The following is a 21,790-nucleotide window of genomic DNA, read 5'->3' on the forward strand; positions in this document are numbered from 1 at the left end:
GGCTATGCGATCGGCTGTTAACTGAAACGTTGGAGGTTCGAGTCCTCCCGGGAGTGGTGTATTGCTTTTTTTTCTTCGGGCTGATAGCTTTGAAGATATGATCTGATGGTGGTGAGAGTGGAGCACGACTGTCTCCGTGGCGCAATTGGCTAGCGCGATCGGCTGTTACCCGAAAGGTTGGAGGTACGAGCCTACCCGGTGGTGGTGTGGCGTTTTTTTCTTTAGGCTGATAGCTCTGAAGAAATGTTCTGACGGTGGTGAGAGTAGAGCACGACTGTCTTCGTGGCGCAATTGGCTATGCGATCAGCTGTTAACTGAAAGGTTGGAGGTTGGAGGCCTCCCGGGAGTGGTGTGTTGCTTTTTTTTCTTTGGGCTGATAGCTTTGAAGATATGTTCTCATGGTGGTGAGAGTGGAGCAGGACTGTCTCCGTGGCGCAATTGGCTAGCGCGATCGGCTGTTAACCAAAAGGTTGGAGGTACGAGCCCACCCGGTGTTGGTGCGGCGCTTTTTTTTTCTTTGGGCTGATAGCTTTGAAGAAATGTTCTGATGGTGGTGAGAGTGGAGCACGACTGTCTCCGTGGCGCAGTTGGCTAGCGCCGTCGGCTGTTAACCGAAAGGTTGGAGGTTCGAGCCCTCCCGGGAGTGGTGTGTTGCTTTTTTTATTTTGGGCTGATAGCTTTGAAGATATGTTCTGGTGGTTGTGAGTGTGGAGCAGGACTGTCTCCGTGGCGCAATTGGCTAGCGCGATCGGCTGTTAACCGAAAGATTGGAGGTACGAGCCCTCCCGGGACTGGTGCGTTGCTTTTTTTGGGCTGATAGCTTTGAAGGTATGTTCTGATGGCGGTGAGAGTGGAGCAGGACTGTCTCCGTGGCGCACTTGGCTAGCGCGATCGGCTGTTAACCGAAAGTTTGGAGGTATGAGCCCACCCGGTGGTGGTGCGGCGCTTTTTTTCTTTGGGCTGATAGCTTTGAAGATATGTTCTGATGGTGGTGAGAGTGGAGCACGACTGTCTCCGTGGCGCAATTGGCTAGCGCGGTCGGCTGTTAACCGAAAGTTTGGAGGTACGAGCCCACCCGGTGGTGGTGCGGCGCTTTTTTTCTTTGGGCTGATAGCTCTGAAGAAATGTTCTGACGGTGGCGAGAGTGACGCACGACTGTCTCCGTGGCGCAATTGGCTAGCGCGATCGGCTGTTAACCGATAGGTTGGAGGTACGAGCCCTCCCGGGAGTGGTGTGTTGCTTTTTTTTCTTTGGGCCGATAGTTTGGAAGATATGTTCTGATGGTGGTGAGAGTGGAGCAGGACTGTCTCCGTGGCGCAATAGGCTACCGCGATCGGCTGTTAACCGAAAGGTTGGAGGTACGAGCCCACCCGGTGGAGGTGTGGCGATTTTTTTCCTTTGGGCTAATAGCTCTCAAAAAATGTTGTGACGGTGGTGAGAGTGGAGCACGACTGTCTCCATGGCGCAATTGGCTATGCGATCGGCTGTTAACTGAAAGGTTGGAGGTTCGAGCCCTCCCGGGAGTGGTGTGTTGCTTTATTTTGGGCTGATAGCTTTGAAGATATGTTCTGATGGTGGTGTGAGTGGAGCAGGACTGTCTCTGTGGCGCAATTGGCTAGCGCGATCGGCTGTTAACCGAAAGGATGGAGGTTTGAGCCCTCCCGCGAGTGGTGTGTTGCTTTTTTTATTTTGGGCTGATAGCTTTGAAGATATGTTCTGGTAGTGGTGAGTGTGGAGCAGGATTCTCTCCGTGGCGCACTTGGCTAGCGCGATCGGCTGTTAACCGAAAGGTTGAAGGTACGAGCCCACCCAGTGGTGGTGCTTCGCTTTTTTTTCTTTGGGCTGAGGGCTTTGAAGTTATGTTCTGATGGTGGTGAGAGTGGAGCACGACTGTCTCCGTGGCGCAATAGGCTAGCGCGATCGGCTGTTAACCGAAAAATTGGATTCGAGCCCTCCCGGGAGTGGTGTTTTGCTTTTTTTTCTTTGGGCTGATAGCTTCGAAGATATGTTCTGATAGTGGTGAGAGTGAAGCAGGACTGTCTCCGTGGCGCAATTGGCTACCGCGATCGGCTGTTAACCGAAAGGTTGGAGGTACAAGCCCACCCGGTGGAGGTGCGGCGCTTTTTTTTTGAGCTAATAGCTTTGAAGATATGTTCTGATGGTGTTGAGAGTGGAGCAGGACTGTCTCCGTCGCGCAATGGGCTAGTGCGATCGGCTGTTAACCGAGAGGTTGGAGGTACGAGCCCACCCGGTGGTGGTGCGGCGCTTTTTTTCTTTGGGCTGATAGCTCTGAAGAAATGTTCTGAGGGTGGTGAGAGTGAAGCACGACTGTCTCCATGGCGCAATTGGCTATGCGATCGGCTGTTAACTGAAAGGTTGGAGGTTGGAGCCCTCCCGGGAGTGGTGTGTTGCTTTTTTTTTCTTTGGGCTGATAGCTTTGAAGATATGTTCTCATGGTGGTGAGAGTGGAGCAGGACTGTCTCCGTGGCGCAATTGGCTAGCGCGATCGGCTGTTAACCGAAAGGTTGGAGGTTCGAGCCCTCCCGGGAGTGGTGTGTTGCTTTTTTTATTCTGGGCTGATAGCTTTGAAGATATGTTCTGGTGGCGGTGAGTGTGGAGCAGGACTGTCTCCGTGGCGCAATTGGCTAGCGCGATCGGCTGTTAACCGAAAGGTTGGAGGTACGAGCCCTCCTGGGACTGGTGCGTTGCTTTTTCTTCTTTGGGCTGATAGCTTTGAAGATATGTTCTGATGGTGGTGAGAGTGGAGCACGACTGTCTCCGTGGCGCAATTGGCTAGCGCGATCGGCTGTTAACCGAAAGGTTGGAGGTACGAGCCCACCCGGTGGTGGTGCGGCGCTTTTTTTTCTTTGGGCTGATAGCTCTGAAGAAATGTTCTGACGGTGGCGAGAGTGAAGCACGACTGTCTCCGTGGGGCAATTGGCTAGCGCGATCGGCTGTTAACCGAGAGGTTGGAGGTACGAGCCCTCCTGGGAGTGGTGTGTTGCTTTTTTTTCTTTGGGCCGATAGTTTGGAAGATATGTTCTGATGGTGGTGAGAGTGGAGCAGGACTGTCTCCGTGGCGCAATAGGCTACCGCGATCGGCTGTTAACCGAAAGGTTGGAGGTACGAGCCCACCCGGTGGAGGTGCGGCGCTTTTTTTTCTTTGGACTGATAGCTTTGAAGATATGTTCTGATGGTGGTGAGAGTGGAGCGCGACTGTCTCCGTGGCGCAATCGGCTAGCGCGATCGGCTGTTAACCGAAAGGTTGGAGGTACGAGCCCTCCCGGGACTGGTGCGTTTCTTTTTCATGCTTGGGCTGATAGCTTTGAAGATATTTTCTGATGGGGGTGAGAGTGGAGCACGACTGTCTCCGTGGCGCAATTGGCTAGCGCGATCGGCTGTTAACCGAAAGGTTGGAGGTACGAGCCCACCCGGTGGTGGTGCAGCGCTTTTTTTTTCTTTGGGCTGATAGCTCTGAAGAAATGTTCTGACGGTGGCGAGAGTGAAGCACGACTGTCTCCGCGGCGCAATTGGCTAGCGCGATCGGCTGTTAACCGAAAGGTTGGAGGTACGAGCCCTCCCGGGAGTGGAGGGTTGCTTTTTTTTATATTGGGCTGATAGCTTTGAAGATATATTCTGGTGGTGGTGAGTGTGGAGTAGGACTGTCTCCGTGGCGCATATGGCTAGCGCGATCGGCTGTTAACTGAAAGGTTGGATGTTCGAGCCCTCCTGGGAGTGGTGTGTTGCTTTTTTTTCTTTGGGCCGATAGTTTGGAAGATATGTTCTGATGGTGGTGAGAGTGGAGCAGGACTGTCTCCGTGGCGCAATAGGCTACCGCGATCGGCTGTTAACCGAAAGGTTGGAGGTACGAGCCCACCCGGTGGAGTTGCGGCGCTTTTTTTTCTTTGGACTGATAGCTTTGAAGATATGTTCTGATGGTGGTGAGAGTGGAGCGCGACTGTCTCCGTGGCGCAATTGGCTAGCGCGATCGGCTGTTAACCGAGAGTTTGGAGGTTCGAGCCCACCCAGTGGTGGTGCGGCGATTTTTTTCCTTCGGGCTAATTGCTCTGAAAAAATGTTCTGACGGTGGTGAGAGTGGAGCACGACTGTCTCCGTGGCGCAATTGGCTAGCGCGATCGGCAGTTAACCGAAAGGTTGGAGGTACGAGCCCTCCCGGGACTGGTGCGTTGCTTTTTCTTCTTTGGGCTGATAGCTTTGAAGATATGTTCTGATGGTGGTGAGAGTGGAGCGCGACTGTCTCCGTGGCGCAATTGGCTAGCGCGATCGGCAGTTAACCGAAAGGTTGCAGGTTCGAGCCCACCCGGTGGTGGTGTGGCGCTTTTTTTTCTTTGGGCTAATAGCTTTGAAGATATGTTCTGATGGTGGTGAGAGTGGAGCACGACTGCCTCCGTGGCGCAATTGGCTAGTGCGATCGGCTGTTAACCGAAAGGTTGGAGGTTCGAGCCCACCCGGTGGTGGTGCGGCGCTTTTTTTCCTTCGGGCTGATAGCTCTGAAGAAATGTTCTGACGGTGGTGAGAGTGGGGCACGACTGTCTTCGTGGCGCAATTGGCTATGCGATCGGCTGTTAACTGAAAGGTTGCTGGTTCGAGCCCTCCCGGGAGTGGTGTGTTGCTTTTTTTTTCTTTGGGCTTATAGCTTTGAAGATATGTTCTGATGGTGTTGAGAGGGGAGCAGGACTGTCTCCGTGGCCCAATGCGCTAGCGCGATCGGCTGTTAACGGAAAGGTTGGAGGTACGAGCCCACCCGGTGGTGGTGCGGCGCTTTTTTTTCTTTGGGCTGATAGCTTTGAAGATATGTTCTGATGGTGGTGAGAGTCTAGCACGACTGCCTCCGTGGCGCAATTGGGTAGTGCGATCGGCTGTTAACCGAAAGGTTAGAGGTACGAGCCCACCAAGTGGTGGTGCGGCGCTTTTTTTTTCTTTGGACTGATAGCCCTGAAGAAATGTTCTGAGGGTGGTGAGAGTGGAGCACGACTGTCTTCGTGGCGCAATTGGCTAGCGCGATCGGCTGCTAACCGAAAGGATGGAGGTTCAAGCCCTCCCGGGAGTGGTGTGTTGCTTTTTTTATTTTGGGTTGATAGCTTTGAAAATATGTTCTGATGGTGGTGAGTGTGGAGCAGGACTGTCTCCGTGGTGCAATTGGCTAGCGCGATCGGCTGTTAACCGAAAGGTTGGAGGTGCGAGCCTACCCGGTGGAGGTGCGGCGCTTTTTTTCATTGGGCTGATAGCTTTGAAGATATGTTCTGATGGTGGTGAGAGTGGAGCACGACTGTCTTCTTGGCGCAATTGGCTAGCGCGATCGGCTGTTAACCAAGAGGTTGGAGGTTGGAGTCCACCCGGTGGTGGTGCGGCGATTCTTTTCCTTTGGGCTGATAGCTCTGAAGAAATGTTCTGACGGTGGTGAGAGTGGAGCACGACTGTCTCCATGGCGCAATTGGCTATGCGATCGGCTGTTAACTGAAAGGTTGGAGGTTCGAGTCCTCCCGGGAGTGGTGTATTGCTTTTTTTTCTTCGGGCTGATAGCTTTGAAGATATGATCTGATGGTGGTTAGAGTGGAGCACGACTGTCTCGGTGGCGCAATTGGCTAGCGCGATCGGCTGTTACCCGAAAGGTTGGAGGTACGAGCCTACCCGGTGGTGGTGTGGCGTTTTTTTCTTTAGGCTGATAGCTCTGAAGAAATGTTCTGACGGTGGTGAGAGTAGAGCACGACTGTCTTCGTGGCGCAATTGGCTATGCGATCAGCTGTTAACTGAAAGGTTGGAGGTTGGAGGCCTCCCGGGAGTGGTGTGTTGCTTTTTTTTCTTTGGGCTGATAGCTTTGAAGATATGTTCTCATGGTGGTGAGAGTGGAGCAGGACTGTCTCCGTGGCGCAATTGGCTAGCGCGATCGGCTGTTAACCAAAAGGTTGGAGGTACGAGCCCACCCGGTGTTGGTGCGGCGCTTTTTTTTCTTTGGGCTGATAGCTTTGAAGAAATGTTCTGATGGTGGTGAGAGTGGAGCACGACTGTCTCCGTGGCGCAGTTGGCTAGCGCCGTCGGCTGTTAACCGAAAGGTTGGAGGTTCGAGCCCTCCCGGGAGTGGTGTGTTGCTTTTTTTATTTTGGGCTGATAGCTTTGAAGATATGTTCTGGTGGTTGTGAGTGTGGAGCAGGACTGTCTCCGTGGCGCAATTGGCTAGCGCGATCGGCTGTTAACCGAAAGATTGGAGGTACGAGCCCTCCCGGGACTGGTGCGTTGCTTTTTTTGGGCTGATAGCTTTGAAGGTATGTTCTGATGGCGGTGAGAGTGGAGCAGGACTGTCTCCGTGGCGCACTTGGCTAGCGCGATCGGCTGTTAACCGAAAGTTTGGAGGTACGAGCCCACCCGGTGGTGGTGCGGCGCTTTTTTTCTTTGGGCTGATAGCTTTGAAGATATGTTCTGATGGTGGTGAGAGTGGAGCACGACTGTCTCCGTGGCGCAATTGGCTAGCGCGGTCGGCTGTTAACCGAAAGTTTGGAGGTACGAGCCCACCCGGTGGTGGTGCGGCGCTTTTTTTCTTTGGGCTGATAGCTCTGAAGAAATGTTCTGACGGTGGCGAGAGTGACGCACGACTGTCTCCGTGGCGCAATTGGCTAGCGCGATCGGCTGTTAACCGATAGGTTGGAGGTACGAGCCCTCCCGGGAGTGGTGTGTTGCTTTTTTTTCTTTGGGCCGATAGTTTGGAAGATATGTTCTGATGGTGTGAGAGTGGAGCAGGACTGTCTCCGTGGCGCAATAGGCTACCGCGATCGGCTGTTAACCGAAAGGTTGGAGGTACGAGCCCACCCGGTGGAGGTGTGGCGATTTTTTTCCTTTGGGCTAATAGCTCTCAAAAAATGTTGTGACGGTGGTGAGAGTGGAGCACGACTGTCTCCATGGCGCAATTGGCTATGCGATCGGCTGTTAACTGAAAGGTTGGAGGTTCGAGCCCTCCCGGGAGTGGTGTGTTGCTTTTTTTATTTTGGGCTGATAGCTTTGAAGATATGTTCTGGTGGTTGTGAGTGTGGAGCAGGACTGTCTCCGTGGCGCAATTGGCTAGCGCGATCGGCTGTTAACCGAAAGATTGGAGGTACGAGCCCTCCCGGGACTGGTGCGTTGCTTTTTTTGGGCTGATAGCTTTGAAGATATGTTCTGGTAGTGGTGAGTGTGGAGCAGCATTCTCTCCGTGGCGCACTTGGCTAGCGCGATCGGCTGTTAACCGAAAGGTTGAAGGTACGAGCCCACCCAGTGGTGGTGCTTCGCTTTTTTTTCTTTGGGCTGAGGGCTTTGAAGTTATGTTCTGATGGTGGTGAGAGTGGAGCACGACTGTCTCCGTGGCGCAATAGGCTAGCGCGATCGGCTGTTAACCGAAAAATTGGATTCGAGCCCTCCCGGGAGTGGTGTTTTGCTTTTTTTTCTTTGGGCTGATAGCTTCGAAGATATGTTCTGATAGTGGTGAGAGTGAAGCAGGACTGTCTCCGTGGCGCAATTGGCTACCGCGATCGGCTGTTAACCGAAAGGTTGGAGGTACAAGCCCACCCGGTGGAGGTGCGGCGCTTTTTTTTTGAGCTAATAGCTTTGAAGATATGTTCTGATGGTGTTGAGAGTGGAGCAGGACTGTCTCCGTCGCGCAATGGGCTAGTGCGATCGGCTGTTAACCGAGAGGTTGGAGGTACGAGCCCACCCGGTGGTGGTGCGGCGCTTTTTTTCTTTGGGCTGATAGCTCTGAAGAAATGTTCTGAGGGTGGTGAGAGTGAAGCACGACTGTCTCCATGGCGCAATTGGCTATGCGATCGGCTGTTAACTGAAAGGTTGGAGGTTCGAGCCCTCCCGGGAGTGGTGTGTTGCTTTATTTTGGGCTGATAGCTTTGAAGATATGTTCTGATGGTGGTGTGAGTGGAGCAGGACTGTCTCTGTGGCGCAATTGGCTAGCGCGATCGGCTGTTAACCGAAAGGATGGAGGTTTGAGCCCTCCCGCGAGTGGTGTGTTGCTTTTTTTATTTTGGGCTGATAGCTTTGAAGATATGTTCTGGTAGTGGTGAGTGTGGAGCAGCATTCTCTCCGTGGCGCACTTGGCTACCGCGATCGGCTGTTAACCGAAAGGTTGGAGGTACGAGCCCACCCGGTGGAGTTGCGGCGCTTTTTTTTCTTTGGACTGATAGCTTTGAAGATATGTTCTGATGGTGGTGAGAGTGGAGCGCGACTGTCTCCGTGGCGCAATTGGCTAGCGCGATCGGCTGTTAACCGAGAGTTTGGAGGTTCGAGCCCACCCAGTGGTGGTGCGGCGATTTTTTTCCTTCGGGCTAATTGCTCTGAAAAAATGTTCTGACGGTGGTGAGAGTGGAGCACGACTGTCTCCGTGGCGCAATTGGCTAGCGCGATCGGCAGTTAACCGAAAGGTTGGAGGTACGAGCCCTCCCGGGACTGGTGCGTTGCTTTTTCTTCTTTGGGCTGATAGCTTTGAAGATATGTTCTGATGGTGGTGAGAGTGGAGCGCGACTGTCTCCGTGGCGCAATTGGCTAGCGCGATCGGCAGTTAACCGAAAGGTTGCAGGTTCGAGCCCACCCGGTGGTGGTGTGGCGCTTTTTTTTCTTTGGGCTAATAGCTTTGAAGATATGTTCTGATGGTGGTGAGAGTGGAGCACGACTGCCTCCGTGGCGCAATTGGCTAGTGCGATCGGCTGTTAACCGAAAGGTTGGAGGTTCGAGCCCACCCGGTGGTGGTGCGGCGCTTTTTTTCCTTCGGGCTGATAGCTCTGAAGAAATGTTCTGACGGTGGTGAGAGTGGGGCACGACTGTCTTCGTGGCGCAATTGGCTATGCGATCGGCTGTTAACTGAAAGGTTGCTGGTTCGAGCCCTCCCGGGAGTGGTGTGTTGCTTTTTTTTTCTTTGGGCTTATAGCTTTGAAGATATGTTCTGATGGTGTTGAGAGGGGAGCAGGACTGTCTCCGTGGCCCAATGCGCTAGCGCGATCGGCTGTTAACGGAAAGGTTGGAGGTACGAGCCCACCCGGTGGTGGTGCGGCGCTTTTTTTTCTTTGGGCTGATAGCTTTGAAGATATGTTCTGATGGTGGTGAGAGTCTAGCACGACTGCCTCCGTGGCGCAATTGGGTAGTGCGATCGGCTGTTAACCGAAAGGTTAGAGGTACGAGCCCACCAAGTGGTGGTGCGGCGCTTTTTTTTTCTTTGGACTGATAGCCCTGAAGAAATGTTCTGAGGGTGGTGAGAGTGGAGCACGACTGTCTTCGTGGCGCAATTGGCTAGCGCGATCGGCTGCTAACCGAAAGGATGGAGGTTCAAGCCCTCCCGGGAGTGGTGTGTTGCTTTTTTTATTTTGGGTTGATAGCTTTGAAAATATGTTCTGATGGTGGTGAGTGTGGAGCAGGACTGTCTCCGTGGTGCAATTGGCTAGCGCGATCGGCTGTTAACCGAAAGGTTGGAGGTGCGAGCCTACCCGGTGGAGGTGCGGCGCTTTTTTTCATTGGGCTGATAGCTTTGAAGATATGTTCTGATGGTGGTGAGAGTGGAGCACGACTGTCTTCTTGGCGCAATTGGCTAGCGCGATCGGCTGTTAACCAAGAGGTTGGAGGTTGGAGTCCACCCGGTGGTGGTGCGGCGATTCTTTTCCTTTGGGCTGATAGCTCTGAAGAAATGTTCTGACGGTGGTGAGAGTGGAGCACGACTGTCTCCATGGCGCAATTGGCTATGCGATCGGCTGTTAACTGAAAGGTTGGAGGTTCGAGTCCTCCCGGGAGTGGTGTATTGCTTTTTTTTCTTCGGGCTGATAGCTTTGAAGATATGATCTGATGGTGGTTAGAGTGGAGCACGACTGTCTCGGTGGCGCAATTGGCTAGCGCGATCGGCTGTTACCCGAAAGGTTGGAGGTACGAGCCTACCCGGTGGTGGTGTGGCGTTTTTTTCTTTAGGCTGATAGCTCTGAAGAAATGTTCTGACGGTGGTGAGAGTAGAGCACGACTGTCTTCGTGGCGCAATTGGCTATGCGATCAGCTGTTAACTGAAAGGTTGGAGGTTGGAGGCCTCCCGGGAGTGGTGTGTTGCTTTTTTTTCTTTGGGCTGATAGCTTTGAAGATATGTTCTCATGGTGGTGAGAGTGGAGCAGGACTGTCTCCGTGGCGCAATTGGCTAGCGCGATCGGCTGTTAACCAAAAGGTTGGAGGTACGAGCCCACCCGGTGTTGGTGCGGCGCTTTTTTTTCTTTGGGCTGATAGCTTTGAAGAAATGTTCTGATGGTGGTGAGAGTGGAGCACGACTGTCTCCGTGGCGCAGTTGGCTAGCGCCGTCGGCTGTTAACCGAAAGGTTGGAGGTTCGAGCCCTCCCGGGAGTGGTGTGTTGCTTTTTTTATTTTGGGCTGATAGCTTTGAAGATATGTTCTGGTGGTTGTGAGTGTGGAGCAGGACTGTCTCCGTGGCGCAATTGGCTAGCGCGATCGGCTGTTAACCGAAAGATTGGAGGTACGAGCCCTCCCGGGACTGGTGCGTTGCTTTTTTTGGGCTGATAGCTTTGAAGGTATGTTCTGATGGCGGTGAGAGTGGAGCAGGACTGTCTCCGTGGCGCACTTGGCTAGCGCGATCGGCTGTTAACCGAAAGTTTGGAGGTACGAGCCCACCCGGTGGTGGTGCGGCGCTTTTTTTCTTTGGGCTGATAGCTTTGAAGATATGTTCTGATGGTGGTGAGAGTGGAGCACGACTGTCTCCGTGGCGCAATTGGCTAGCGCGGTCGGCTGTTAACCGAAAGTTTGGAGGTACGAGCCCACCCGGTGGTGGTGCGGCGCTTTTTTTCTTTGGGCTGATAGCTCTGAAGAAATGTTCTGACGGTGGCGAGAGTGACGCACGACTGTCTCCGTGGCGCAATTGGCTAGCGCGATCGGCTGTTAACCGATAGGTTGGAGGTACGAGCCCTCCCGGGAGTGGTGTGTTGCTTTTTTTTCTTTGGGCCGATAGTTTGGAAGATATGTTCTGATGGTGTGAGAGTGGAGCAGGACTGTCTCCGTGGCGCAATAGGCTACCGCGATCGGCTGTTAACCGAAAGGTTGGAGGTACGAGCCCACCCGGTGGAGGTGTGGCGATTTTTTTCCTTTGGGCTAATAGCTCTCAAAAAATGTTGTGACGGTGGTGAGAGTGGAGCACGACTGTCTCCATGGCGCAATTGGCTATGCGATCGGCTGTTAACTGAAAGGTTGGAGGTTCGAGCCCTCCCGGGAGTGGTGTGTTGCTTTATTTTGGGCTGATAGCTTTGAAGATATGTTCTGATGGTGGTGTGAGTGGAGCAGGACTGTCTCTGTGGCGCAATTGGCTAGCGCGATCGGCTGTTAACCGAAAGGATGGAGGTTTGAGCCCTCCCGCGAGTGGTGTGTTGCTTTTTTTATTTTGGGCTGATAGCTTTGAAGATATGTTCTGGTAGTGGTGAGTGTGGAGCAGCATTCTCTCCGTGGCGCACTTGGCTAGCGCGATCGGCTGTTAACCGAAAGGTTGAAGGTACGAGCCCACCCAGTGGTGGTGCTTCGCTTTTTTTTCTTTGGGCTGAGGGCTTTGAAGTTATGTTCTGATGGTGGTGAGAGTGGAGCACGACTGTCTCCGTGGCGCAATAGGCTAGCGCGATCGGCTGTTAACCGAAAAATTGGATTCGAGCCCTCCCGGGAGTGGTGTTTTGCTTTTTTTTCTTTGGGCTGATAGCTTCGAAGATATGTTCTGATAGTGGTGAGAGTGAAGCAGGACTGTCTCCGTGGCGCAATTGGCTACCGCGATCGGCTGTTAACCGAAAGGTTGGAGGTACAAGCCCACCCGGTGGAGGTGCGGCGCTTTTTTTTTGAGCTAATAGCTTTGAAGATATGTTCTGATGGTGTTGAGAGTGGAGCAGGACTGTCTCCGTCGCGCAATGGGCTAGTGCGATCGGCTGTTAACCGAGAGGTTGGAGGTACGAGCCCACCCGGTGGTGGTGCGGCGCTTTTTTTCTTTGGGCTGATAGCTCTGAAGAAATGTTCTGAGGGTGGTGAGAGTGAAGCACGACTGTCTCCATGGCGCAATTGGCTATGCGATCGGCTGTTAACTGAAAGGTTGGAGGTTGGAGCCCTCCCGGGAGTGGTGTGTTGCTTTTTTTTTCTTTGGGCTGATAGCTTTGAAGATATGTTCTCATGGTGGTGAGAGTGGAGCAGGACTGTCTCCGTGGCGCAATTGGCTAGCGCGATCGGCTGTTAACCGAAAGGTTGGAGGTTCGAGCCCTCCCGGGAGTGGTGTGTTGCTTTTTTTATTCTGGGCTGATAGCTTTGAAGATATGTTCTGGTGGCGGTGAGTGTGGAGCAGGACTGTCTCCGTGGCGCAATTGGCTAGCGCGATCGGCTGTTAACCGAAAGGTTGGAGGTACGAGCCCTCCTGGGACTGGTGCGTTGCTTTTTCTTCTTTGGGCTGATAGCTTTGAAGATATGTTCTGATGGTGGTGAGAGTGGAGCACGACTGTCTCCGTGGCGCAATTGGCTAGCGCGATCGGCTGTTAACCGAAAGGTTGGAGGTACGAGCCCACCCGGTGGTGGTGCGGCGCTTTTTTTTCTTTGGGCTGATAGCTCTGAAGAAATGTTCTGACGGTGGCGAGAGTGAAGCACGACTGTCTCCGTGGGGCAATTGGCTAGCGCGATCGGCTGTTAACCGAGAGGTTGGAGGTACGAGCCCTCCTGGGAGTGGTGTGTTGCTTTTTTTTCTTTGGGCCGATAGTTTGGAAGATATGTTCTGATGGTGGTGAGAGTGGAGCAGGACTGTCTCCGTGGCGCAATAGGCTACCGCGATCGGCTGTTAACCGAAAGGTTGGAGGTACGAGCCCACCCGGTGGAGGTGCGGCGCTTTTTTTTCTTTGGACTGATAGCTTTGAAGATATGTTCTGATGGTGGTGAGAGTGGAGCGCGACTGTCTCCGTGGCGCAATCGGCTAGCGCGATCGGCTGTTAACCGAAAGGTTGGAGGTACGAGCCCTCCCGGGACTGGTGCGTTTCTTTTTCATGCTTGGGCTGATAGCTTTGAAGATATTTTCTGATGGGGGTGAGAGTGGAGCACGACTGTCTCCGTGGCGCAATTGGCTAGCGCGATCGGCTGTTAACCGAAAGGTTGGAGGTACGAGCCCACCCGGTGGTGGTGCAGCGCTTTTTTTTTCTTTGGGCTGATAGCTCTGAAGAAATGTTCTGACGGTGGCGAGAGTGAAGCACGACTGTCTCCGCGGCGCAATTGGCTAGCGCGATCGGCTGTTAACCGAAAGGTTGGAGGTACGAGCCCTCCCGGGAGTGGAGGGTTGCTTTTTTTTATATTGGGCTGATAGCTTTGAAGATATATTCTGGTGGTGGTGAGTGTGGAGTAGGACTGTCTCCGTGGCGCATATGGCTAGCGCGATCGGCTGTTAACTGAAAGGTTGGATGTTCGAGCCCTCCTGGGAGTGGTGTGTTGCTTTTTTTTCTCTGGGCCGATAGTTTGGAAGATATGTTCTGATGGTGGTGAGAGTGGAGCAGGACTGTCTCCGTGGCGCAATAGGCTACCGTGATCGGCTGTTAACCGAAAGGTTGGAGGTACGAGCCCACCCGGTGGAGTTGCGGCGCTTTTTTTTCTTTGGACTGATAGCTTTGAAGATATGTTCTGATGGTGGTGAGAGTGGAGCGCGACTGTCTCCGTGGCGCAATTGGCTAGCGCGATCGGCTGTTAACCGAGAGTTTGGAGGTTCGAGCCCACCCAGTGGTGGTGCGGCGATTTTTTTCCTTCGGGCTAATTGCTCTGAAAAAATGTTCTGACGGTGGTGAGAGTGGAGCACGACTGTCTCCGTGGCGCAATTGGCTAGCGCGATCGGCAGTTAACCGAAAGGTTGGAGGTACGAGCCCTCCCGGGAGTGGTGTGTTGCTTTATTTATATTGGGCTGATAGCTTTGAAGATATGTTCTGGTGGTTGTGAGTGTGGACCAGGACTGTCTCTGTGGCGCAATTGGCTAGCGCGATCGGCTGTTAACCGAAAGGTTCGAGGTACGAGCCCTCCCGGGACCGGTGCGTTGCTTTTTCTTCTTTGGGCTGATAACTTTGAAGATATGTTCTGATGGTGGTGAGAGTGGAGCACGACTGTCTCCGTGGCGCAATTGGCTTGCGCGATCGGCAGTTAACCGAAAGGTTGGAGGTTCGAGCCCACCCGGTGGTGTTGTGGCGCTTTTTCTTTCTTTGGGCTGATAGCTTTGAATATATTGCCACTAGTACAAGTTCTGAAACTATTATTTCTACAGATGCTAGCATGCTTGTATGTGCCGCTGTTCAGAAGAGGACAAAGATGCGCGTGCAGAAAAAAAACAATAGTCGTACTGCCGTTGTTCGAATCAGTTTGACGTCCTTGTGTGCCCTTATCAGCAGGTTACAGTCACGTTGTAACGTGACACTGGTGGAGCTGCTGGGTAATAGTCTATGCACTGTTACCACGAGGAAGATCTCGGTCCCAACATTGACACCTTAGTAGAAACAGCCAACCTTCGACGCAGTCGGCGGCAACTAGGCCTACCACCCCAGTTCAGACCTCTTCCGGAACGCTCCAGAACCATGGCATATGCGACAACTGCAAGCCAGACTGAACCGTCCGCGACTTCGCCAGCACCGTGGCTACCAGCCTCCCGAACGCCAAAGCCCTTCCATGGGGAGCCCTACGAAGACGTTGAAGACTGGCTGGACCAATACGATCGAGTCGCCGTCGCCAACGAGTGGGACGAGCACCGGAAACTGCGGTATGTCTATTTCTACCTGGAGGATTCGGCGCGTATTTGGTTCGAGAATCACGAGGCCGCCCTGACAACCTGGCCGGTGTTTTGCACTCAGCTGCGGAACACGTATGGTAGCGCTGACCGGAAAGAACAAGCCGAACGTCTCCTCAATTCTCGCAATCAACGACCCAATGAAAGCGTGGCCATGTTTGTTGAGGAGATGTCTCGTCTGTTCTGTCGAGCGGATTCTGCAATGACGGAAGACAAAAAGGTGCGCATTCTGATGCGGGGTGTCAAGGAGCAGCTGTTTGCAGGACTTGTACGAAACCCACCAGCTACCGTGGCAGAATTCCTCCGTGAAGCGACGACAATTGAGCGAATGCTGAGACAGCGATCTTCGCAGTATGAGCGGTCCGACAACCTTGCATGTCTGTCAGCAGCCTTGGTAACACCCGATGTCACGAGCGTGAGAGACCTTGCTGAGCTAGTCCGTAGCATTGTACGCGACGAGCTGCAAAAGCTTCACGCAGTGCCTTCACAGCCTCAAGTGGCTGCTCTGACAGACGTCGTCCGTGAAGAGGTGCGGCAGCTGGTACGACCATTAGCGCCACCTCCAACCGAAGCTCCTCTGCTAACGTATGCAGAAGCTGTACGTACTCCTGCACCGGCAGCCAGCTATTTCCCCCGACCGACTAGCCTGCAGACGCCACAGCACTTCTCGGGCGGGCCACGCTATGAAAACCAACGACTGCAGATGCCGCAGTACTTCTCGGGCCCACCACACTATGAGAATCCGCGACCCAATTTGCGTAAATCTAGCGTGTGGCGCGCTTCCGACAATCGGCCACTATGCTACCACTGTGGTGAGCCAGGTCACCTGTACCGGGAGTGCTCGTACAGACAGATGGGCCTACCTGGATTTCGGCCAGACGCTCGTCGGCCCTGGGACGGCGAACGACCCCGCGCCATCGCAGAATACTTGGCAAGTCTACCGTCTCCGAATCTTCAGCGACGCCAATCACGCTCTCCGTCTCCTCGACGCTCTACGTCCGCGAATCAATACTCCACTTTCGCCGATGTTGTTGCGGGACGATCCGCTAGGTCCCCAAGTCCACGCCGGGGAAACTAGAATCAGCGGCCTCCGGGGGTGGGACCGCTGTTAAGCTATCGTCAAAAGAGCCTCCTCCGACCCTTCCACCGACCTTCGACGATTCCTTTCAGCCGACACCTCACATCGCTGACAAACCCGTTTCTGCTGACATTGCCATTCGTGTCGACAACCATCCAGTGACTGCTCTAGTCGACACCGGCGCCGACTACTCAGTTATCAGCGCTGAACTTGTGGCTGAACTCAGGAAAGTCACGACTCCTTGGGGGCATGGACCAAACCTTCGGACAGCCGGTGGTCATCTCTTGACACCGATCGGGAGATGCACCGCAAGGCTGCAAATCTGTGAGTCGACGTTCGTTGCTTCTTTTGTTGTGCTTCCCGAATGCTCCCGGAAAGTAATCCTTGACATGGATTTCCTTCGTGAGCACGGCGCTGTTATAAATCTTCGAGACTGCCTCGTAACGTTTGCTGACGACTATGGCCCGAAGCCTAGAGATACGAATCCGCAGAAGACTGCGCTTCGCATTGTCGACGACACCGTCACACTTCCGCCACGCACCAGTATGTTCGTTACAGTACAGGGCGACATAGACCATGACAGTAGTGGTATCGCTGAAGCCAACCTTTCGGTGCTCTTGTCTCAGCAAATCTGTGTTGCCCGCGGCATAGTTCAATTTAAACGTGGGATGACTGAGTTGTTGGTCACCAATTTTAGTGGATCATACCAACATTTGGCCAAGCGAACAACTATCGCTCATTTCGAATCCATTGACGATGAAGCGTGTACGACGATAGCCCCAATTTCTGCAGCCGTTGAAAGTGACACCGCGGTAACCGATGCAGTCGATGTCAATCCGAAGCTGTCATGTGCACAGAAAGAGCAAATCCGCTGTATCCTCCGCATGTTTAGCGACTGTTTCGCGTCTACATCCAAGATAAAACAAACGCCAACCGTAAAGCACCGCATTGTCACTGACCATTCTGAGCGACCCATACGTCAACACGCCTACCGAGTATCACAAAAGGAACAAGAGGCTATACGTTCTCAAGTGAAGCAGATGCTCGAAGATGGCGTAATCCAACCCTCGAACAGTCCATGGTCGTCCCCCGTCGTACTGGTAAAAAAGAAGGACGGCAGTCTCCGATTTTGCGTCGATTACCGCAAACTCAACAAAGTCACAAAGAAAGACGTTTATCCGCTTCCGCGCATCGACGACTCACTAGACCGCCTCCGACACGTCCGATACTTCTCCTCTATGGATTTACGCAGTGGCTACTGGCAGATCGAAGTTGATGATCGCGACCGAGAGAAAACAGCATTCATAACGCCTGATGGTCTGTACGAATTCAAGGTGCTGCCCTTCGGTCTGTGTTCTGCCCCTGCGACATTCCAGAGGATGATGGATACAGTGCTCTCCGGTCTCAAGTGGGAAGCATGCCTTGTTTACTTAGACGACGTCGTTGTCTTCTCCCAAACGTTTGAGCAGCATTTGCAGCGACTTAGATCTGTGTTTGCTGCAATTCGCACGGCAGGCCTATCACTGAAACCCGAAAAATGTCATTTTGGTTACAACGAATTAAAGTTCCTCGGTCACCTTGTTAGCCCTGATGGTATTCGGCCGGACCCAGACAAAACATTGGCTGTCGCAGATTTTCCACCACCTACCAACAAACGTGATGTGCGTCGATTTTTAGGCCTCTGTGCATACTACAGACGCTTTGTGCAAAATTTCGCAAACATTGCCGAACCCCTCACTCGTCTGACAAAAGACGACGTTCCCTTCGTGTGGGGCTTTGAGCAAACACGCACTTTCTCCGAGCTCCAGCAGCGTCTCCAATCTGAGCCCTTACTCGGACACTGCGACGAATATGCCGACACTGAACTACACACAGACGCCAGTAACATCGGCCTTGGTGCAGTCCTTGTCCAGTGGCAAGGCGGTGTCGAACGCCCTATTGCTTATGCGAGTCGGATTTTATCATCTGCGGAGGCAAATTACACAACAACTGAAAAGGAGTGCCTAGCTGTTGTCTGGGCAATAGCTAAATTCAGACCGTACCTGTATGGTCGCCCGTTCAGAGTTGTTACCGATCATCATGCGCTCTGCTGGTTGGCGAACCTTAAAGACCCTTCCGGACGTCTGGCCAGGTGGAGCTTACGCCTTCAGGAGTTCGATTTGACAGTCGTGTACAAGTCTGGCCGGAAGCATACTGACGCGGACTGCCTTTCCCGAGCTCCTCTTAAGACAGTGTCAGGTGATCACGATCTCGACGGCCATTTTCTCTGCGCCGTTAGTGTATCCGACTTGGCCGAACAGCAGAAGAACGATTCCGAGCTTCGACAATTCATCGAATATCTCGAAGGCCGTACACTGCATACACCACCAGCATTCGCCCGCTCGTCATCATCGTTCTGCGTCCGCAGAAATATCCTCTATAAAAGAAACTTCCACCCTTACGCGACTGAGTACCTGCTCGTTGTCCCGCCAGCGTTACGAGCCGATGTCTTGTCCGCCTGTCACGATGAGCCTTCCTCAGGCCACTTGGGATACACACGTACCTTGGCCCGGATTCGCCAACACTACTCCTGGCCTAAGCTCAGTCGAGACGTGAAGCATTACGTGAAGACGTGTCACGAGTGCCAGCGCCGTAAAGCACCACATCAGCGCCCAGCCGGCTTTTTGAAGCCCATCGCTCCTCCGACACAACCGTTCCAACAAATAGGCATGGATCTACTCGGACCTTTTACCAAGTCTCATGACGGCAACCGCTGGATTGTAGTCGCTACTGATTACATGAAGCGCTACTGCGAAACGAAGGCATTACAACGTGGCACCGCCATTGAGACTGCCCACTTTTTTATGAAAAACATTGTCCTCCGACATGGAGCACCAGCAGTTGTCATAACTGATCGTGGCACAGCTTTTACCGCCCGGATGATACAAGACGTCATGCAGCTTAGCGGCACCGTACATCGAAAAACTACTGCATACCACCCACAAAGCAACGGCCTCACAGAGCGACTAAACAAGACGATCGCCGACATGCTATCCATGTACGTTGACCAAGACCACAAAAACTGGGATGACATCCTCCGTTATGTCACGTTCGCTTACAACACCGCTGTGCAAGAAACAACTGGATTCACACCATTCCGGTTGCTTCATGGCAGGGAGGTCACTACAATGCTGGATGCCATGCTTCTACCAGACAGACACCAGATTAGTGTCAAGACGAACGAATTTATCAGACTGGCAGACGCGGCTCGTAAGCTTGCAGTCGAACGAATCCATAAGCAACAATGCATCGACTCGCTGCGGTACAACGCTCGTCGTCGCGATATCTCTTACCAACCCGGAGAACGAGTATGGCTGTGGACTCCCAATCGACAACGGGGCCGGTCGGAAAAGTTGTTACGCCGCTATTTTGGTCCCTATAGAGTTCTCCGTCGTCTCAGCGAAGTGAACTACGAGGTTCTTGACGAGGACATGGCTCGTCAATCCCGCCGTTTACAACAGCCACACGTCGTCCATGTTTCGAAGATGAAACCATTTTACCAACGCTGACTATTCGGCACACTCCCTTGAGTAGACTTACAGTGATTGTGAACACCCCCTTGTGTACTGCTTATCGTGTGTGTTTTCATCTGGCAATAATGTTATGACATCGGGACGATGTCCTTTGGGAAGGGGGGTAATGCCACTAGTACAAGTTCTGAAACTATTATTTCTACAGATGCTAGCATGCTTGTATGTGCCGCTGTTCAGAAGAGGACAAAGATGCGCGTGCAGAAAAAAAACAATAGTCGTACTGCCGTTGTTCGAATCAGTTTGACGTCCTTGTGTGCCCTTATCAGCAGGTTACAGTCACGTTGTAACGTGACAATATGTTCTGATAGTGGTAAGAGTGGAGCACGACTGTCTCCGTGGCGCAATTGGCTAGTGCGATCGGCTGTTAACCGAAAGGTTGGAGGTTCGAGCCCACCTGGTGGTGGTGCGGCGCTTTTTTTTTCTTTGGGCTGATAGCTTTGAAGATATGTTCTGATGGTGGTGAGAGTGCAGCACGACTGTCTCTGTGGCGCAATTGGCTAGCGCGATCGGCTGTTAACCTAAAGGTTGGAGGTACGAGCCCACCCGGTGGTGGTGCCGCGCTTTTTTTTGGGCTGATAGCTCTGAAGAAATGTTCTGACGGTGGTGAGAGTGGAGCACGACTGTCTCCGTGGCGCAACTGGCTAGCGCGATCAACTGTTAACCGAAAGGTTGGAGGTACGAGCCCAACCGGTGGAGGTGCGGGGCTTTTTTTTCTTTGGACTGATAGCTTTGAAGATATGTTCTGATGGTGGTGAGAGTGGAGCACGACTGTCTCCATGGCGCAATTGGCTAGCGCGATCGTCTGTTCACCGAGAGGTTGGAGGTTCAAGCCCACCCGGTGGTGGTGCGGCGATTTTTTTCCTTTGGGCTGATAGCTCAGAAAAAATGTTCTGACTGTGGCGACAGTGGAGCACGACTGTCTCCATGGCGCAATTGGCTAGCGCGATCGGCTGTTAACCGAAAGGTTGGAGGTACGAGCCCTCCCTGGAGTGGTGTGTTGCTTTTTTTATATTGGGCTGATAGCTTTGAAGATATGTTCTAGCGGTGGTGAGTGTGGAGCAGTACTGTATCCGTGGCGCATATGGCTAGCGCGATCGGCTGTTAACTGAAAGGTTGGATGTTCGAGCCCTCCTGGGAGTGGTGTGTTGTTTTTTTTTCTTTGGGCCGATAGTTTGGAAGATATGTTCTGATGGTGGTGAGAGTGGAGCAGGACTGTCTCCGTGGCGCAATTGGCTAGCGCGATCGGCTGTTAACCGAAAGGTTGTGGGTACGAGTCACCCGGTGGTGGTGCGGCGCTTTTTTTCTTTGGGCTGATAGCTCTGAAGAAATGTTCTGACGGTGGCGAGAGTAAAGCACGACTGTCTCCGTGGCGCAATTGGCTAGCGCGATCGGCTGTTAACCGAAAGGTTGGAGGTACGAGCCCTCCCTGGAGTGGTGTGTTGCTTTTTTTTATATTGGGCTGATAGCTTTGAAGATATGTTCTAGCGGTGGTGAGTGTGGAGCAGTACTGTATCCGTGGCGCATATGGCTAGCGCGATCGGCTGTTAACTGAAAGGTTGGATGTTCGAGCCCTCCTGGGAGTGGTGTGTTGTTTTTTTTTCTTTGGGCCGATAGTTTGGAAGATATGTTCTGATGGTGGTGAGAGTGGAGCAGGACTGTCTCCGTGGCGCAATTGGCTAACGCGATCGGCTGTTAACCGATAGGTTGGAGGTACGAGCCCTCCCGGGAGTGGTGAGTTGCTTTTTTTATTTTGGGCTGATAGTTTTGAAGATATGTTCTGATGGTGGTGAGAGTGGAGCACGACTGTCTCCGTGGCGCAATCGGATAGCGCGATCGGCTGTTAACCGAAAGGTTGGAGGTACGAGCCCACCCAGTGGTGGTGCGGCGCTTTTTTTTCTTTGGGCTGATAGCTCTGAAGAAATGTTCTGACGGTGGCGAGAGTGAAGCACGACTGTCTCCGTGGCGCGATTGGCTAGCGCGATCGGCTGTTAACCGAAAGGTTGGAGGTACGAGCCCTCCCGGGAGTGGTGTGTTGCTTTTTTTATATTGGGCTGATAGCTTTGAAGATATGTTCTGGTGGTGGTGAGTGTGGAGCAGGACTGTCTCCGTGGCGCATATGGCTAGCGCGATCGGCTGTTAACTGAAAGGTTGGATGTTCGAGCCCTCCTGGGAGTGGTGTGTTGCTTTTTTTTCTTTGGGCCGATAGTTTGGAAGATATGTTCTGATGGTGGTGAGAGTGGAGCAGGACTGTCTCCGTGGCGCAATTGGCTAGCGCGATCGGCTGTTAACCGAAAGGTTGGAGGTACGAGCCCACCCGGTGGTGGTGCGGCGCTTTTTTTCTTTGGG

The sequence above is a fragment of the Rhipicephalus microplus genome, unplaced genomic scaffold (assembly GCF_043290135.1).
Source record: "Rhipicephalus microplus isolate Deutch F79 unplaced genomic scaffold, USDA_Rmic scaffold_13, whole genome shotgun sequence".
In the NCBI taxonomy this organism is placed as follows: domain Eukaryota; kingdom Metazoa; phylum Arthropoda; class Arachnida; order Ixodida; family Ixodidae; genus Rhipicephalus; species Rhipicephalus microplus.